The sequence below is a fragment of the Poeciliopsis prolifica genome, unplaced genomic scaffold (assembly GCF_027474105.1).
Source record: "Poeciliopsis prolifica strain line A6 unplaced genomic scaffold, Auburn_PproV2 SCAFFOLD014, whole genome shotgun sequence".
Taxonomy (NCBI): domain Eukaryota; kingdom Metazoa; phylum Chordata; class Actinopteri; order Cyprinodontiformes; family Poeciliidae; genus Poeciliopsis; species Poeciliopsis prolifica.
The window spans coordinates 12,090,860-12,111,896 of NW_026562389.1; the positions used below are offsets into that span (position 1 = coordinate 12,090,860).

At 39.0% G+C, this 21,037-nt stretch overlaps 1 protein-coding gene and 1 pseudogene across 2 annotated transcripts in view; both read right to left on the reverse strand.

Annotated features, from left to right (window-relative positions):
- LOC129365916 (GTPase IMAP family member 4-like) overlaps nucleotides 1–8,577 on the reverse strand; it is a 94,216-nt gene extending 85,639 nt beyond the window's left edge. For both annotated transcript variants that reach the window (XM_055039468.1, XM_055039467.1), the window contains exon 1: nucleotides 8,485–8,577. The gene's annotated coding sequence lies outside the window, so the exon portion shown is untranslated. The remainder of the gene's footprint in view (nucleotides 1–8,484) is intronic.
- Nucleotides 2,220–8,575, reverse strand: LOC129365896 (GTPase IMAP family member 8-like; annotated as a pseudogene).
- Nucleotides 8,578–21,037: the final 12,460 nt, after the last annotated feature.

The window sequence follows — 21,037 nt, forward strand, 5'->3', positions numbered from 1 at the left end:
ACGCGACTCTGCAATATTGTCCATACAATATTGCAGTCGCGTCAACCAACACAACCCTACAACATCCAGAACGTATGGACAATATTGCAGGGACCCCAACTGTCCCTGGATATTGCCAATCCAGGGGCAGTTCCCTGGATTGGCAGACTGGGGTGGTGGTCCCCCTGTTTCAAAAGGGGAACCGGAGGGTGTGCTCCAACTATAGGGTGTCACACTCTTAAGCCTCTCTGGCGAGGTCTATTCGGGGGTCCTGGGGAGGAGGGTCCATTGGATAGTTGAACATGAGATTCAGGAAGAGCAGTGTGATTCTGATTGTGGTCGTGGAACACAGGACCAGCTCTACACCCTCAGCAGGGTCCTGGAGGGTGCATGGAAGTTCGCCCAACCGATCTATATGTGTTTTGTGGACTTGGAGTAGGCGTTTGACCATGTCCCTCGGGGTGCCCTGTGGGGGGTTCTCCCGGAGTCTGGGGTACCGGGCCCTTTGAAACGGGCTGTCAGGTCCCTGTATGACCGGTGTCAGAGTCTGGTCGGCTTTGCTGGCAGTAAGTCTGGCTCGTTCCCGGTGAGGGTTGGACTCCTCCAGGGCTGAGCTTTGTCACCGAATCTGTTCATTACTTTTATGACCAGAATTTCTAGACCAGCCAGGGTGTTGAGGGGATCCGATTTGGTGACCATAGGATCCATCTCTGCTTTTAGCGGATGATCTGGTCCTATTGGCTTCATCAAGACGTGATCTGCAGCTCTCGCTGGAGCGGTTCGCAGCCGAGTGTGAAACGGCCGGGATGAGTACCAGTTCCTCCAAGTCCGACGCCGTGGTCTTGAGCCGGAAAAGGGTAGAGTGCTTCTCCGGGTCGGGGGGGATGTCCTGCCCCAAGTGGAGGAGTTTAAGTATCTCAAGATCTTGTTCATGAATGAGGGAAGAAGGGAGCGGGAGAACGGTAGGCCGACTGGCGCAGCGTCCACCGTGAAGCAGCACAGTACCGGTCCGTCATGGTGAAGAGAGAGCTGAGCCAAAAAGCAAAGCTCTAGTTTTACCGGTCGATCGTTGTTCCCACCCTCATCTATGGTCATGAACCTTGGGTCATGACTGAAAGAACGAGATCTCAGATACAAGCAGCCAAAATGGGAGCATGGATTGGGGGAGAAGCTCAGAGTAGAGCCGCTGCTCCTCCGCATCGAGAGGAGCCAGTTGAGGCTCAGGCATCTGGTCAGGATGAATTCAAAGAGTTTTGAGTTCAGAGAACAGGAACGTCCTGGGCGGGTCTTAAAGACGGATCCCTATTGGTCAGAGCAGCTGCTGATCCCTCCCACCTCCAAACTGCAAAACTCCAGTAAATCACATTATTTAAAGGAGATCATGGAAAACTGGGAAAAGGCGATCCTGGTCGGAATGTCATTTTGTTGGTTCGACCTATAAGAATTTTATCATAATCAAATCAGGAGCAGACAGAAGCATGTTTTTCTGCTTCAGTAAAATAAATGTGATCAGAAGTTTTCCAGTTCAGACTGTTGGCTCCGTCGCTCTAAACTCTAAACTTCTTCAGACTTTTAGCTCAGGTTTTTGCTCCTCGTCTCTCTGGAGTTTCTGTTTTTGTCTCCTGAACAAATGAAGGAAATTCTTCAAATCTGCATTTCTGAACTGATAACATGAAAACCTGCAGCTGATGCAGAACTGACTGGGATTATAACATGATCTGGTATAAAACCATGAATAAAGACACAATGAGAGACATTGATACCAACTTATTTTGAAAAAATCATGTTTCAAATCAAACACAAGCAGAAAAACATCCAGTAAAACTTGAACAGTTTCAGATTCCTGATGGTTCATCATGAAGAATGAATGTTTCTGCAGCATCAGATTTATGATGATTAAAATTAAATGTTTATCATTTTCTGACTGAAATGAAGAATCAACAAATAAACACAAATTATTTTCAGAAACAATTATTCACACTAAGAAAACAAAACTTCAAATAATCACATTAAACATGTTTTATTGCTGCAATAAGAACCAAATTAATCCCAAATTTATACAAGTTACTCATAATTTCACATCTACAATTTTCATACTTTAGTTGTAAAACAATATATAATAAAAATACAAATAAATGAACAGAAATTTACATGTCAACTTGTTTGTTAATTAATTGTTTCATTTATAAAATAAAAAACAAGAAAATGTGAAACAAATAAAAGCAGAAGAATTCCTGATATTGAAGACAAAGCAAAATAAAAAAACCAGAAATATTACATTTAATAACAATGTTTGTTTCTGATGTTGGATTATTAATTTATTAATAATATTTAATAAAGTAAAATGTTTTAAACCAAATTTACTCTGATTAAATTAAATGTAAAGATCAAAAGAAACTAAAAGTTTGAAACTTTACTGAAACCAAAGATCTTCAGGACGTTGTGATGCATCACTCTGTGTTTTTTCTGACATCTTTTGTTTTTCTTTCTATGATTCATTAATTTTTATCCTATTTATCAGAAACATGAAGTTTCATGTGTTTATTCGGTTCATTCTAAGTTTTTCTTTCTGTTGTTTCTCTTCTTGTTTTCGCAGCAGAGCAGAAAAATCTTTCTTGTATTTTTCTTTGAACTCATTAAATTCTTCTGCTCGTTTTCTGGCTTCGTCTTCAAACTTCCTCTTTACTTCCTCCACTTGTTTCTGATATTTTGCTCTAATTCTTTTCTCTCCTTCTCCAGTTCTCTCCTCCTCTCATCATCTTTTCTCCTCTGGTTTTCATATTTCTGTCTTTCTTTCTCGTATTTGTCCTGGAGTCTCTTCAGTTCTTCTCGTCTCTCTTGGTCTTCTCGGTGTCGATTTTCCCACCACTCCTTTCTTTCCTTCTCCAGGCGTCTCGTTTTTCCTCCATCTGTTTTCTCGTCTCTTCCAGTTTCCTGTCGATTGTTTCCTTTTCTTTTGATTCCTGTTGGATCTTTTTCTCTAAATCTTGTCGTTCTTTTTCCCACTGCTGTTGTTGTCGTTTCCTGCTCTTGTCTTTTCTTCTCTTCCTCTTCTCTTCCTCTCTGTTCTCTGTCTTTCTGCTCTCGCTCCTTCCTCATGTTTTCTTCCATCTCTTGAAATTGTTCTTCTCTGTTTTCTCTCTTTTTCCATCTCTTCTCTCTGTTTCCATTTTTTTCTCAGTGATTCTTTTTCTTCTTTGTGTTTCTTTTCAAGTTCCTCCTTCAGTTTGTGAATTTCTTCTTCTTTGTCCTGCAGGATTCTCTTCACCTCTCTCTGTATTGCAGCTTCGGCCTCCTGCAGCATCTCGCTGGTGAAGCAGTTTCCTCCGTTCTGCTTCACCATCTCATTGATCTTCTGGATCAGTTCATTGGCTTGTGATCGGTTCTCTTTGTCATAATTATTAAAAACATGATATCTTCCTCCACAGTCTCTGAGCAGCTTGTTAAAGGATTCATCTGCTCCCTCTCTAATGTACTGCTCTATTGTTTTGTCCTCATAGTCCAGTTTGTCTCCTCCGGTGAACAGGATGAGGGTGAAATCTTCTGAGTTTTTACCAAAAACTTTCTTCATTTGTCTTAAAGTGAGTTTCTCTTCCTCGGTGAATCTGCCGACCTGCAGCACCAGCAGGAAGACGTGTGGCCCCGGCGCCAGCAGGCTGATGCACTTCAGCAGCTCCTCGTCCACCTGGCCGGCGTCCAGCGTGTTGTCAAACAGGCCAGGCGTGTCGACCACAACGACCCGCCGCCCTGCGATCTCAGTCTGGGCTTTCTGACAGCTTTTAGTGACCGACAGTTGAGACGCTTTAGCTTCAAACTGTCTCCTGCCCAGGATGGTGTTTCCTGATGAACTCTTCCCGCCGCCCGTCTTCCCGACCAGAACGATCCGGAGATGATCTGACACCGGGATCTGCTCAGGATCTGAGTTAGAATGAAGATTATAAAGATTAATAAATGGTAGAAAGTTATGAGACAGAATCCTCACAACCATTATGATGAAAACTTCTGCTTTGTTCCATCATTTCTGTTATTATAAGTAATTTATTTAAAGTTATTTGGAAAACATGAATGATTTTTATCGGTCAGAAAGTTGATTTGTATCATTCAACATCTCAGTTGTTTCCTGATATCAGGCAGAAAAACAGGAGATTTTTTACTGTTTGTATGTTTTTAAGTCTCAGATGAATTATTATAACATTTCACTGTAAAAACTCAAACTGAGCAATAAGTTAATAAAAAGAACTGCTGGGATCATCCTGTATATATATACAATAATATTAAACTTCATGTAAATAAGTGGAGAAAAAAGTCTTTTATATCTGAATTACATAAACATCATATTTACCTGGAGTCACAGACTTTGATTCAAACTTCTTCACTTTATTCTGCAGCTGCAGTTTCTCCTCCATTTGGCCCCAAAATAATGTTTTAGTCGTAAAAGATGAATCATTTTTCTCCAGCGTCTCCATCAGTTCTGGGATCTGCCGTCTGTCTCTGATGTCCAGAACTAAATATCTTCCTCCACAGATCTGGAGGAGATCCTGGATGTGTCTGTTCTCCTTTATAAAGTTCCCAACAGCTGGATGTTTAGGGTCTGACTCCACAGTGAAGAGGATGGTGGTGAAGTCATTGACTCTGGAGCTGAATGTGTCCTGGATGGTGTGTAACTCTCCCTTGTCTTCATCAGTGAGGGGACCCACAGGCAGGACCAGGATGAAGGCGTGGACACCCTCAGGATCACAGAGGGAGACACACCTGAAGGATTCCTCCATCACTTCCTGCTGAGCTTTTCCATCCAAGGCAGGCAGCTGCACCAGAGAAACCCCACGTCCAAACACCTCTCCCTGCTTCCTGAGCCTCTCTGGAGGAAGATCTGGCTGACCTAGGATGACCTTGGCTGCTGCCGTCTTCAGTGGATCATTTGGACCAAACAGAACCAGGTTCAGTCTCTGGTTCTGGTTCGGTCTCTGCTCTCCTCTAGATTTGGGTTTAACTGCAACAAAACAGATAAAAATTATTACAAATCAATACAATCATTATTGAAACAGTTTGATGTGTAAGTTTTCTATACTGAACTTTAAGTAAATTTGTCTGAATCTTTTCAGATTAAAAACAAAAGAAGTTTAAACTGGAGATTCTCAGAGCAAAATATTTTAAATTGATAATTTGGCAGATTTTTAATGTTTCTGATTTTAATCTGGTGGATTTAAGAACTGGATCAGAGCCTGAATTTGAACCAGTTATTTTTAAATGTTGGACAGAAAATGGACCAGACATTTCTTTATCTTTAATTGAAATTATTTCAACATATAAAAATAAAGTCCTGGAATTAAATAATTTACAATGGATTCTGGGAATTGATTTCTTGTCCAGATATGAAAAATCTATGTTAGTTTTTTTTTTAATCAATGAACATAGAGCTATATAATCAGATTGAGTCCTCTTCTTACCAGCAGCAGGTTTGGATCCTGGTTGTTTCTGAGTCTGATCATCTGACGGTAAAGTCGTTGCTGCTGCTACAAACTCCTCATATTTCACATGGTTTTCATTATTTTCTTTCATAATTTGATCAAATTGACTCAGCAGCTGCTCACGTTCAGTTTCCTCCATCTTTAAATGTCTGTTTCTACATTTTCTGATCAAATCCTCCAGAGGAGAACCGATCATAGAACCTTTCTGACTGGACTTCAGGATCAGAACCAATGAGTGATCAAATGATTGATCACTGAAGCCTTGAAGGATTCTGCAGAGTTGATCTTTCTCATATTCAGTGAAACCTTCAGGCTGAATAACCAACAGGAAGACATGAGGTCCAGGATCAGAGACTTCAGCACACTTTCTAATGAACTGTTGCTGTTTTTCTGCTGTTTTCTGCAAAACATCTGGACTGTTGATCACAGATATTTGTTTGTTTTTCAGTTTAGTAGAAATCTTCTTCAAGGTGTTTGGTGTTGTGGTGAATCCATCCCATCCCAGTATGAATTTCCCCACTGAACTCCTGTCAGACCAGTTTCCTCCAGTAGAAGCACTCTGAGCTCAGACACTGGAAATAAAATACAACTATTAAAACAGTTGAAAACATTCAGATCATAGAGATAGAAAACTTTTAATGTATTGATCCAGTAATATTTATGATCTTTGATCCAAAAGTTTATATAAATTCAAACTTCAGGCTTTTAGAAAAAAGACGAGAATTTGATCCAAATAAAAAGTTGAGATGTTTGTTTCATCAGATTCTGGTTCAATAATTCTGCATCTTCTCAACAAAGACATGAATTATTATTGTGGGATTTCAGGACTTTAATATGAATCATGTTGATTTTATTCCTATCAGTAAATCAGTCAGTAGTTAAACTCACTGGAAGGAGGAATCAGTTCCAGGCTGTTGCTGCGTTTCACAGGCTGCAGATCTGAAAGGACAAAAAGTGAAGAAAATAAAATCAGTTCTAAAATTCTCCAGAGAAACCAAGAACTGAACTCCTGATCTGGATCAGAACCAGTTTCAATAACTGATCCAAACCCAAAGTGGAGAGAAATAAAGTAAAAGCAGGAAACATTGATGTGAAAACAAGACAGAATGAAACGTTTGTTTCTGATCAAACTGTCATGGAGATCAATTCATTTCTCCGACCAGAGGAGGACCGGTCCAAAGGTCCGGTTCTGAAGCCAGAATGAAGCTGAACAAGTTAATGAAGGTCAGAGACAATAATTCATGTCTCTGATCATTTAAAACACAAAGTAACAAAAATCCTTCAAAAACTGAATATTTTATGACAATATGGAAACTTTACAATATTTTCATTCATCGAATTTCTGGAGAAAATAAAAACATGAAAGAAAAATGTTTCTGTATGAACCAGATAAACAATAATCAATATTTAGATTTAATCAATAAACAATAATCAATATTTAGATTTAATTAATAAACAATAATCAATATTTAGATTTAATCAATAAACAATAATCAATATTTAGATTTAATCAATTAACAATAATCAATATTTAGATTTAATCAATAAACAATAATCAATATTTAGATTTAATCAATAAACAATAATCAATATTTAGATTTAATCAATGAACAATAATCAATATTTTGATTTAATCAAAGGATTCAAGAGGTTTAACTAAACTCACCAGGTTCTGCAGCAGCCATGATGTCTCTGGGTCTAACTGGACCAGAACCAGAACCAGAACCAGAACCAGAACCTGGACCAGAACCAGAACCTGGATCAGAACCAGAACCAGAACCTGGATCAGAACCAGAACCAGAACCAGAACCAGAACCAGAACCTCAGGTTGCTGTAACATATCAGAGGTAAAATCAGTTTAAAGTTTAAAGTTTAAAGTTTGACTCTCAGAAACATTGTTTATCTTCACTGAGGCTGAAATTAATGCATTCTGTAAAAACATCAATAATTATTCATAACTTTCTCAATAATCAATAGAAAATCATTTTGCTATCAAAACGTTTCTCATGTTTTTATCTTTGGTGATGAGCTGCAGGTTGGAGGACTTTAACTAGGCCGATCCAAAATATCAGTATTATTATCAGTCAGCAGAAACATTAAAATATAATTTAACTGAATCCTAAATCTGCCAGAGAAAAACTGTAAATTATAGTAATTAAAAATAGAAATGTTCACAGTCTGGATGGAAATAATGTTTTATAGACGATTATAATGATGGATTTATTTCTGTTGGATCAGATTTGATCAGATTTATTGTGTCTTCAGTCTGACTGGAACATTTACCAACGACACAGAGACCAGTTTAGTTTCCACTGAGTGACTGGGAGCAGAAATCCAGTCCAACCAGTTGTTCCACAGCGTTCTGCTGGGAGGAACCAGTTGCCTCAGAAAGACTGAATGTTCAGAGATGAAGATTAAATGTCAGTTGGCTCAGAAAGCAGATCAACAGGAAGTTTAAGGAAGAGAAAAACAAGCAGAGCTTCAAGTTCATGAGAAACTAAAAAAAGCTTCAAATCATCTGAGAACAAAATAAATGGAGAAAATCAGTTTGACCTGATCAGATTCTGGATGAATCCAGTTCAGGTGACATTCAGGTAAAACAGCATCATCAGGTAAAAACTAGAGTTTGATCAAATCACTGCTACTGGCTCTTTTCCTAAAGCTTCTCTGGGAATAAAACTCCAAGCTCTGGTTAGGAATCCATAAAACCGCCTGAAAGGAAGAAAACTATCTTCCACATAATCAGCATTCAAACCCAGAAAGACAAAAATTTCATCAGCATCTAAATTTAAACCAGAAAATTGACAAAGAAAAGAATAAATCAGTAAAAAAGCAACAGAGCTGAAAACGTCTGTGTTGTTTTTCTAGAGCTGCGAATATCAGAGTGACTCTCATCACTAGAAACTATTTTCATAAAGGCCGTGACCTTTGACATGACAATTTACCTAAAACACAGAAATAAAATGAGGTCATCATTTCAACAGCTTCTTGTTCACAGGAACCGTTTACATTTTAAGAAACATTTTTTCTGACTCACCTGTTGATGTTTGACTTTGACCTCAGGAATAAAGTTACAAACTCATCTGGACTATGAAATGATCTTGAAACATAAGCGCAGCTGAATAAATCCTCCTCCTCCTGCAGCAGCTTGTTGTCTCTGAGTCTCTGCTGCTCTGCTGAAGTTGGACTGCAGGATGTTCCAGTGAAATTCCTGCACTGGCTGCTGCTGCCATGTTCTTCCTCATTCCTGCAGAAAACGCTGAGAAAAGCTGCAGGCCTCAAACTGAAAGGCTCACATGTGACACATGGGAAGCTTTGCTGTCTTCACAACATGGAAAACATTCATTTTACTGCCATAAAGCCTCATTTAAGCCTCATTAAGCCTCATTTAAAGCCTCATTTAAGCCTCATTTAAAGCCTCATATAAGCCTCATTTAAAGCCTCATATAAGCCTCATTTAAAGCCTCATATAAGCCTCATTGAGTGAAATCAGTGCAGACCAGATTTCATCCAGATTAAAGCTGAGAGTCTCTGGACCGTCAGACTCTGCAGGTCTGATGTGGATCAAGAACATGAAGGATTTCATGTTGAGTTTTATTTCTTTATTGGTGTGGAAGAAAATCTGCTGCAGACGTTTCCTGTTAACATAAAGTAAACTACACTGTAAAACATCTGAAGGAAGTTTAACCTGCTGCCTTTAAATGCAATAAACTCAAGAAGAAAATTGTTTTGGCTTCAACTCAAAGTTGATTTAACAAGAGATAAGTTGACTAAATGTTGTTTTTTTAAGTTATTTAATCTTGAACTGAGTTTTAACTTAATATGAAAATTTAAACCAAATAATTAATTCTCAATATGCAAGAAATGAATATAAGTCCAGTTAGCATAACTATAGAGACATTAGATCCAGCATGAACATTTTGGGTAGACTTTACGATAAGGTGAACTCACATAAATTATCAAGGAGGACCTTTTAGACGAGAGTGTCTAAAAGTCTGTTTCTTATCAGAATCAACAAACTCTTTGGTGATCGGTTCAATAGTTCAGTGAAACATTAAAACTTTAAAAGTCTTCTCCAAAGTATAATCAAACATATTAAGATATTTCCTTTAGCATTAACAGCATGTTTTGAATTAGTTACTTTTAACCATACTATTTGCATGCATTTTATATTACTGAAATACCATAGAATTAAGAAACTATTTTACTTTTAAAATAAAAAATTATTCTCAAAAAGAGCTTTTAAAAAAAACACTTTAGTTCTTAGATCCAAACTTATAGTAATTATTTAGCATTAGAGTTTGTGACAGTTTGTTTAAAATACAAATCAGTTTCTTGTTGAATTGCTGAGGCAGAGAGCCAGTGCGTCTAGCTGCAGCTCACACATTTTCATCTGGAATCTAAAAGGAGGAGACTGGTACAAGGAGGTCTCAAGCAGGGTAAGTGAATAAAGACTTTGTAGTGAATAAAGAGCCGACTCTCATCTAGGTAGAGCCGGATCGAGTTTTTTCCTTTCACTGCTCAGCTCTCACTCTCAGTGAATCAGAACTTTGTTTTGATTGGTTCCCTGGCGGCTTGGCTTCTCAAAAACTGAACAAGTAACTAAGAGGATCTGAAGCAACCAATCCAAGTCGAGGCTTTTGACTTTTTGGACATCGATCTTCACTGAGGACATGGTTTGGTTTCTGGGTTCGGTTCTGTTTCTGTTGTGGTTCAGTTCAATAGTTTGTTTTGTGTCAGATAAAAATTAAAAGTTTGATTCAAATATAACACAGAAGTAAGAAAGCCTGCTAACACAACAAATGCATAAAATTAGGCAAATATCAAAATGATTATAGAGACTCAATGCAAAATGATTTATCAAAACAGAACATTTGGATTCATCTCATTAAGATGAAATATGAGGCTATTAACCATAAATTAGAGACCCTTTCATCAACCAGCATCACTAAGTGGCAGAAACAATTTATATAGTTTAATTGAAGAAAAATATTAATTCAGTTCAAACAATCTGTGTTTTGAAGTTTGAGAGAAATCAGCAGATCTGACTGGTTTGATCTTTTCTCCATCCAGGCCTCCAGGCAGAAACGTTTCAATAAACCTTTAATAAAACTACTTCATATTGTCAGGAAGAAAAAACTGTAAATCCACTAATATCAAAATTAAATACAAATCAAATAGAGGAAAACAATCAAAAACATTATTCATAACAATTTTATTTATTTATTTATTTTTTAAATCAACCAAGTACATGAAATCAAAACCAAAAAAATTAAATGTAGCCTTTTTAACTATTACAGCTTATCATCAGCTCTGCGTTGTATGAATACGGGACCAGGAGACAAAATGTGGTTTATCTGTATGAAACAAAATATGACATAATCAGGGAGCAGGTTCATCACGAGCAGTACAGCACCTCGCGTCCATCTCTCATGAACTGGCAACCCCACCAGGAGGGGGTGCTGTTTCACCCATTACACATAAACCCAAACTTAGAAGTAAAGACAAGTGGAATTCTATACATTAACTATGTTACATTAACACATACAAAAAAGGCCTGGAAATATTTTCAACCCAAACAAAACAAACCATAAAATGTTCCTGATCTACAGTTTAGATCTGTTGTTTTGTTGTTGATGATGGATCAGGTTGTAATTAATAAAACATCATTTCATCCTGAAATGTTAAAAAATCCAGACAAGATAATCAACTTATGGAAAAATCTTTTAATAAATCATCTTTACATTTAAATATCCTCTGAGCTGCTCAGCAGATCCGTCCTGTTGGTCCATAAAGATGTAAAGTTATTGTAGCTGCTTTTTCTCAACACTACAGAAAAATACTGAAAATATGTAGTTTGAGCCCATATTTTATTTAAATTAAATGTTTATTTCTAATCTCCAATATTTCATTCTGTTACAAAATGATTAATCCAGTAAAGTTAAAATAACAATGAAAATGAAAATAATGAAATAAACTATATCAAATGTAAAAAGGGGCAAAAAAAATAAATAAAAGTGAAGCACCAATAACTAAGGAAATAATGCAGTAATATTACAGGTTAGTATTAATATGCATTTTCAGAAACAAATGATTGGCTGAGCGCTTTGCATTCTGGGAGTCGGAGTTTATTTTGTTTTCTTTCTCCTTATTTTAACACCAATCAGATTCTGGATAAACTTTATTAGTCAAGCTTTTCCTCACAAACAGAATGTTTCTGTTTACCATGTAACATCTTCCTGGTGTTTAACGGACCAAACCCGTGTTTTAAATCGAGCTTTAAGATAATGTATCAAACCTCAGGCGCCAAATGAAATGTACTACAGAAATATGAAAGCATTAAACTCACCTTTGGGTTAGCGTTCGCCTACATAGTCGCCAGCCTCCGTGATGCTGGTATTTCTTCTCTATGACGTGGCGTCTTGTGATTGGCTGAGTGTTGGAATCTGACGTCCATTGCGCATGTCTGTGACCTGAAGTAACCTTGCCATTTTTACAGCGAATTTTAGACGTTGAATTTGAGAGAGTGAAAATGAGAAAGTTGAATTTGAGGACACTGAAAATATTGCATTTGAATTTTGAGAAGTTGAATTTTATTTGCTGAATTTTTACAAATTTGATCACTTTAAAATAGAAATGTGATTTTTTTTAACAAATGCAAATTGCAACTATGTACAAATGATACCAATTTTTTTTCAGGTTAGAAATATATTCTGAATTTATTTTAATACTGAAAAAGTAAGCACTGATATACCAAATTCAAATTTAAGAGGCATTTTTTTATTCAAATCCTAATAGCACATATTTACTTTTATACAAGCTTCTCTTAAAAACACTAAATGTAAAATGATTTATTAACTTTCAAAACATTTTGATTTGCCCCATCACACTAAAATATGATGGCAATAAATACTGAGCTGGCTTTTCTTTGGAAGCCGAGCCAAAAGTACCATGCTTTCATCAGCCAGTGTCACTAACGGCAGAACCAAATTAACAGTTTGGCTTAATAAACAATTTTGTATCAACAAGTCCAGAAATTTAATTAAATTTAGATTTATGCTATGTAACAAATGCATGGAAAATAGAGGCATCTCCAGTTTCTCTACTCAGTCGTATTGCCATAAGTTGCCTGTTTAATCAATATTTTATTGATTAAGGTTTTCTCTGTGTTATAGTTCAAGGATCTGTTTATAGATGGTTCCTTGGTTCCATTTGCACAGCTTAAAGAAATTTGGCCTTCTAAGTTTAAATTTGTTGTGTTCTCTGCAAGTCAAACATTTCTTTACTGTACGACTGCCCAAATTCACAATTACTGTACAGCAGAAACACTTTTTAAAAATTACATTTCACTTTGCTTGTAAGATTAACATTATTTTACTTTTATATTCTGTAGATGTGTAAATCATACATGTAAATTTTGATTAAAATATTTGGAATAAAAATAATTGAATGCATAGTGTTGAGGCACTTAGGTCAAGGTCAAATACACACATATGCTTTCTACACACATTACACTCTCATACTTTCACACAAAGGCCTTTGTATTTGTAACAGATACAGAAACTGAATCATCTCCTCACTCCCATCTCCAAGCAAATAGAGATTTAGGCGACGCAGGACATCGGATGACCACTGGGCGTGTTCTTAGATCATAAGCAACGAATCTTCCCGTTTTTTAAACACATTCTGTATAAACTCGGGGCCCCTGGTTTTCAATTCTAGTCTGTGATGGTAAGCGTCTTTTTTTTTAGCGCTAAAAAAGAATAAAAAACGTAAAGTCTGATTGCTTTGTGTTGGCTGATTTGCTGCTCGTGCGCTTGCACGTTTTTGGTGTATCGGGTTTAGAATACATGATGGTTTTTCACAACAATTGGTAGCAGAGGATGGTTGCGTGTTGAGACACGAGCAGAGATTGGACTGGCCGTTTGGGCGCAGCCTGCCGGATACAGTACTCTGGTGTTGGGCCCACAAAAGTTGAGGAAGCTTTTTCCTTAATACACACCATTGTACTGCTTCCCTTGGTTGTCTAAATTCCAGTTATCAGTCGTTGTCAATATTGTTTCTAAGTTGTCATTTGATTATAGTACTGCTTTCTGCTGGTTTGTCACAGTGTTTCATTATTCATAGGAGCATAAAAAAAGAAAATAAAAAAAGAAAGAAAGTAAAGATTGATTGGCTGGAAGCAGTGGGAACTGGCCGTCCCCCCCCTTCTGCCGGACGCGGCAAAGGTGAAGGCTGGGTTTTGTGGTTTTACCCCGAGGAGTACTGCCCTCGTAAAACAGAACAGTAAGCCAATCTGAGTCAGCTTGAGAAACGCAAGAAGCGGTGAAAGCTGTCCACCATAGAATAAAAGTTAAGTTAAAAGTCAAGATAAAAGTTAAGATAAAAGTTAAGTTAAAAGTTGAGTTAAAAGTTGAGTTTTGAAAAGTAAGTTAAAAGTTCAGATAGAAGTTCAAGATAAAAGTTGAGTTAAAAGTTTAAGATAAAAGTTTAAGGTTGAGCGCAATCTGACCCTCTAAGTATTATAGATGAAGTTAAGTGAAAAAGTAATAATGGTTGACAAAAGAGGGCATAAATAAAAGCTGTAAAAGCGTGGATCCATTTCTATGTGAAGCTGTGTGTGTAAGCCTCTGCCGCCGAGCAGACATTTCACTTTTAAATGTAGCGTTTTCTGTTCATTGCAATGTGTTTTGAAACCATGGTTGGCATTTAGAGATTGAGATTTGTTAAGGTTTTTGATTTTATCTGCTGTGTTGGTTTTCTTGCCGCCGTGCGAGCAGAATTGTTAAAAAAAAAAAAAAAGAAGAGGAGAAAAGAGGTGATTCTGAGTCTAAAAAAAAAAATATGGAGTGTGAGCTTGAACAGGAGAAATACGATTCAAAGTGGGGCACTGGGCCTTGGGTTGCGCTCAGAGAGCAAATAGACATTAACAACTTATTTGGTGGAGCATAATGAAGATCAGAATAAGGAGGAAAAAGCAAACCTGAAAAAGGGGATAGAAGTTCTGGTGCAGGAGAAAGGAGGAAACTTGATAAACAGACAACCATTGGGAAAATACTTGCTAAAAGGGATAAATGATGCTAAGGGAAAACTGATTGAAGCCATGCAGCAAGAAGCAGAAGCAGGAATTCTCACTAGACTAGGCTCAAAAAAGACAGAGAGAAAGCAGAGACAGAGGTCAGGCAGAGAGAAAATATATTAGTTTCATGGCAGAGAATCTCTCATGCATTTGAACACAAAAAACAGGAAGCTGCCACCAGCTCTGAACACGGACCAAATAAACAAACTTCACTTGCACCCCCATACATGGGAGACGTAACTCGCCCCCCAAGAGGCATATACCCCATAATTAATATTACGGAGGGAACTTTGGCAGTCGAGGCAGAGACAGCCCCCACGCAGGGCTCATCAGAAACTCGGTGTGAATACAACTCCACAACGGATGGTATTAGATCAAACCCCTGACAAACCTCGAGCGTCTGCACAGGACCCTATAGTTTGGTCACAGTTAAACGACACCTTTCTTAAGTCTGCTCAGAGGTTACAGGACTTGTGTGATAAGGCTGAACAGATGCAAAATGACAAATACTGGCAAAACCAGCCAGAAACATTAAAGTTACACTGGATGCAAATGGAACATGGGGGTCAGAGGAGGATCTTAGTGACAGAGTGAACACAGAAAAAAGGGGGCATATAGAGAAGACGCGGCCAGATCGAATGAGAAACATGAAATGAGACAGGTGTACCACATATCTCATTCTCCAGGAACTGGGGGTGGTCTGGGCCTTGAAGATGCAAGAGTAGACACAGGGAGAGAACAGAGCACAGGAGTTTATCCTCTTCTGAGAAACAGCGCTGGTGGTCAGAAATATGTTCCTATTCCCTTAGGTGACAGAGATGCCATCGTAGATGAACTCCCCAGTATTACAGCAGGAGGGAGCCTTTGGCTGGCCGAGTTAGATCTGTTAACATCAGCAATAACTCTGGCTATGGGGGATTTTAGAGCAATAATGAGCAGATGCTTGTCAGGTCTGGTCTTGAGAGAGGTGGAAAACGCAGCAGGGACACAGAATGTAAATAATTCAACCGCAGTACACCTTGTCATTACACCTTTGGCTCGAGAAATTAAACAGCAGTTTCCTAAGCAACAATCACCCCAATCACTAAATTTGAATTGTAACATGGATCCCAAAGAGTATATAAATAAATCTGCAGAAACCTGGCTCAAACAAACCAGTTAATCCTAAAGGCCCACACACAAACTTAACTGAAATGTTCAGAGAAGCAGTCTAAAGAGGTGTCCCTGAACAGGTTGTAGAATCCATAAAGAATAATCCAGATCTTGCAGGGTGTGAACATGTGAGATGGGAGAGACACCTTCTTCATCACCTTTTAAAGGCACAGAACAAGTTAAAGAAAAAACAGTCTGACACTGAGGATTTAGAGAATCAATTGCTGAAACTCCAACTGCAGGAAGCAAAACAAAAACTGAGTAAAAAGAAAGATAAAAGAAAACAGGTGATGATGGCAGCTGCAGCAACAGGACCCCCATCACAAGGTACACATATTCAGGGAGGGGTTCCAAATTACATGCAAAACACTGACCAATATGTGGGAGGACCTGTTCCTCTCTCTCTATCCTTTTATGTATTCCCAAAACAGGTATGGAGGACCCCCTCGTGGAGGAGGGTGGTGTGGGGTTGGTCGTGGACGGAGAGGCTTGGGGCGAGGCCGTGGAGCAAGGGGTGGATGGTCTAAAGGGCATGACGTATGTTACTCCTGTGGCCGGCCTGGACATTGGGCCCAGCAATGCTGGGACATACCTCAAGGTCAACCAGGGTTCTCAGGGACTGAACAGACTCTGCCATTCACTACGCCTCTGACCTTCGGATGGACAGTTTCTCATGCAACCAGTGGTGTCTGACTGTGCTGACCTCTACTGGGGCCTCCTAACGAACTTACCCTCCAGCAGCCTGATGTCAATGTTCATGACCTGGAAGCCCTGGATCCTGGCTCTGCGTCCCTATGTCTCATCGCCTGGCCCCCTCGTGTCACGCTTTTCTACGACAGGGACAACTCCGAGTGGTACCAGGAAGCTTTCTTTTCCTCTTTGGGGAAAACGACCTGGGAGGTAAAAATTTCAGATATTTTTGTGGCTCCTGGTGGTGTGGCTGCTGCTGCCTGTCTTACAGAACAACAATCAGAGTGGTATCAAATGTCTGAAGAAGCTGTGCCTCACATCTCTCTCTCTTTGCACCCTGAGCATCAAGCTAAGGAGCTGGGCGGCATGGTTAAACGGTCACTGGCAGCCATAGACTGGATTATCATTGCAGCGCCAGGTTTGTTTTTCTCCCCCTCTCTTGACACATACAAGATCAGTTTTTCAATGTCTGAAACAGTAGAGCTCCATCATGAACAAGCTTTCAGACGTCATGGTAGAAAGAAAATTTGAACACCCTTTAGCAAAACAAATGATAACATCTCTGCCTGCTTCTCTCTGGGCAGAATCGCCTACGGATGTTGGGCTTGTTTCCTGTTCTCCTATTCCATTTCAGGTGGACTCTGAGAGACCCCTCTGGATTCCTCAGTATCCACACAAACCCGCAGCTGAACAGGCATCACAGAAACAATAACAGGGCTAATTGAGGCTGGCGTGCTGGAACCCTCACAGTCTGTTTGGAACACTCCCATCCTTCCAGTGGAGAAAAAAGGTACCGGTAAATACTGTAAATACAGGTGTAGTCCCTCTGGACTACACCTTGCTGTTTTTCCTTGATGTTTCTGTAACAAAACTGGCTGTTAACGGAGTTTTGTTCCAGAAAAAAGGGGGAGAGAGAAAAGTACTGATGGACGACATGGGAAAAAGGCATCACCCTTGTACACAACATGCAGTTGGGATAGCCAAGCTCCAAACATATCATTCACACATGCAGGCATAAACATGGCAGACTGTTTTGCAGAAGGAGAACCACACGAATGTGCAGAGCAGGTGGCAAAGACAGAGAAGGTAAGACCAGATCTGGAAGCAGCTCCTCTGATGGGACCAGATGTGAGACAGTTGTTTCAGACACACAGATTTGGCCATGGTGTGTTCCTCAGAGGAGGAATTAAATGACAAATTGACACTGGAAGAGGTGAAAAGATGCCAAAAGGGGGCGTCGCTTGAAGAGAAAAACATGTGGAAGCACAGGGGCGTCACTGAAACAAATAGATGCTGAAGGGGCCCAGATGGCAGGTTAATTCTGCCCCCTGGGAAAAAACAGGAGCTGTTGGACATGTGGGGACTAACAGATGATGCACAACCTTAAAGAATGGTGGCACCCCTACATGGTTGACATGGTGAAACATTTGGTGAAAAATTGCGTAATGTGTGGACAGTTCAAACCTAAGAAAACTTTAAACCCCCAGAAGGGACAGTTTCCTCCACTTACATGTCCATCGAAAGAGATTGTGTTAGATTTCACAAACACGGTGAACATAGTGCAAGACAAAAGATATTTTCTGGTTTGAGTTGTTTTCACAGGGTGGCCAGAAGCCTGGCCAGCAGCAAAGGAGGACAGAAGGCAGTGATAAAATGTCTAATTAACCATTACATCCCCAGGCACAGTTTCCCAGAGAAAATCAGGTTGGACAATGGAACCCACTTTAAAAACAAGGACCTACAAACAGTGGAGGCCCACCTCGGTCTAAAACACAGGTTTGGAACAGTGTACCGCCCACAATCTCAAGGAAAAGTGGAAAAAAAGAAAGAACTGGAAAACAAAATTGGCTAAGGTTTGTGCACAAACAAAATTGAATTAGGTTGATGCATTACCTCTGGCTCTGATGTCCATCAGGTGTTCAATCAACTCCAGAACGGGACTGACACCATTTGAGCTCACCACCGGACAAAGCTTTCCAGATCCCAGAACACCCACTGAGAATCCACTTCTTTCATCACTGCATGGTGTGCAGAAGTCACTGCATGATGGCAACCCTAGCAGAATGCGCATTGTGCTCGGAGTTGAGGCAAGCAGGGAAGACCCCCTAAAAGTGATTCAAATTAACCTCCTGACACAACCAAACAATGAACCTGAAATTGAGACTGCCTTTTTAAATAAAAGGACTGGGGTGTGCTAATTTTTGACTACTCCAAATTGACTCCTGCTGATGTGATCATGTTAGCAACAGGTTTATACGGGAACCAATTTGTGATTAAACTGGTTCACTGCAACAGTGCGACAATACCAAATGTCTAATTGTGTGGCCTGCGCAGCTGGACGACCTAGAATGTATACTGAGCCCGCTCCTTTGATTCGATCTGATGTTTGGGTTTGTGCGTTTGTGCTATGGTCAGACTTAGAACCCATGTCATAATGGTAGGAGAACAACAACCCCTGATTGACAGCATCTCCGCACGAGTAAAGCGCAGCGCATTTGATTTTACCACAAATTCACGCACTTATATTGACAGCATCGGTGTTCCTGCCCGGTAAGTTCCAGACCAATACAAACTGGTGGACCAGGTTGCTGCAGGTTTTGGAGTATTTTCCTATGGATAACACCCAACAAACATGTAGACAGAATCAATTATATTCATTATAATGTGCTGAGCTTAACTAATTTAACTAGAGATGCAATTGAAGGTTTGTGCTATTTTTGGAGGTCTCTGTTGTGTCTTTGTGCCAAATCACACAGCGCCTGATGGAACGGTGACCAAGACGCTGGTAGGACTGAAGGCCGTGAGTAAAACCATGCAGGAGCAGTCCGGGGGAGTCCAACCCCCTGGACGTAAAACGACCGTGGAACTTCAACTTTCCAGTGTTTAGTGAATAAAGCCTAATCTTTTCTGGGTGTGCCGAAATGTGAGACTGTAGGCGCCTTCCTGATTGATGTACCAATTTACAGCTGAAACGCCACACTGAAGCCTGAGATCTTCACATTTCGTTGTTTGCATTTTCTCTTTTTAAGTATTGTCTAACATTTCTTCATATTAAAGTTTATCTTATTAACTTTTGGTTTACTGAATCTATTACCTAACACTTTAGGCATTTTGCACTTTTGTAACTATTATTCGGCTTATTTTGTTGAGATTACAGTATTACCTTAACATTTTGCTCACTGTACATTTTATCATTCTTTAACATTTTACTAATAAATTTTTAAATTATATTACCATTACTCATTTTTAACATTTTATTAATGTCACAGTTTATTAACATTCACATATTATTTGAAAAAAATGCACTCATTTATAGTTCATTAACACTCACATTTTCTTCTAACAATTAAACGTCCTTTAACATTTTATTTATTTTTTTTATGTTATTGTTTAGCCTGTAAGAGGGACATTGTGATTTCGGTCCGCCGCCTTCGGAGGCGTGGGGTGCTCTATCTGTTTTACCCCCAACAATAAAATGACATGAAAGACAACAGCAAAGTTTGAAGACGGGTCAACATCGGTAATGAGCCTCGGGGGATGTTTCCAGATAGGGGCAATGTCAACTCAGGATGGAGAGCCCTCTTAAGTTGTGTGGTCTCTTTGAGACCAAAAGGGGGAGTTGTTGAGGCACTTAGGTCAAGGTCAAATACACACATATGCTTCTACACATTACACTCTCATACTTTCACACAAAGGCCTTTGTATTTGTAACAGATACAGAAACTGAATCATCTCCTCACTCCCATCTCCAAGCAAATAGAGATTTAGGCGACGCAGGACATCGGATGACCACTGGGCGTGTTCTTAGATCAAGCAACGAATCTTCCCGTTTTTTAAAACACATTCTGTATAGACTCGGGGCCCCTGGTTTTCAATTCTAGTCTGTGATGGTAAGCGTCTTTTTTTTTAGCGCTAAAAAAGAATAAAAAACGTAAAGTCTGATTGCTTTGTGTTGGCTGATTTGCTGCGTGCGCTTGCACGTTTTTGGTCTATTTAGAATAAATGATGTTTTTCACAACAATAGTAATAGAGAGAACAATATAAACTAAAGATACTTTTTTTTTACTTTCTCTACAATAAATTCAATGCAAACAATTCGCTGATGTTTCATAGGGGACAACACGCTGTGAGGGTTTTCTTTTTTATTCCAAGCAGAAACATATCTAAACTCTAAAAAAAGCTAAACAAAAACAAAAATCAAATGGAAATCAAAAAAGAATATAATAAACATTGGTCATCACAATTTTATTTTAAAAACAAACCCCAACAAACAAGTACATTAAACTGAAAATGAAAAATTTGAACACATTAAGAAAATTCTGGTATTTCATACAACACAAAGAAAATGTTGTTAATTCTATAGTCTAAATATTTTCTGTTTGCATTACAAGCCTCAGTGATTCAGAGAGTAAATGGTGGATCTGAAGTTTGGGTCAGGTTATAATTTCTGTTAAACATTTCATGCTGCAAGCATTCCAACAGCAGACTAGATCAACGGATGGGAAAATCTTTTAATGTGAACTTCCTCATCCTCTGAGCTGTGCAGCAGTTCTGTCTTCTTCGTCTGTTTTCTTCTTTCCTGAAATATGTATTTTAAAATCCTAAAGTTAAACAACCTGCTGTTTTTACACAACAGAAAATACAATATCAGAAATATTAATGGAAATGA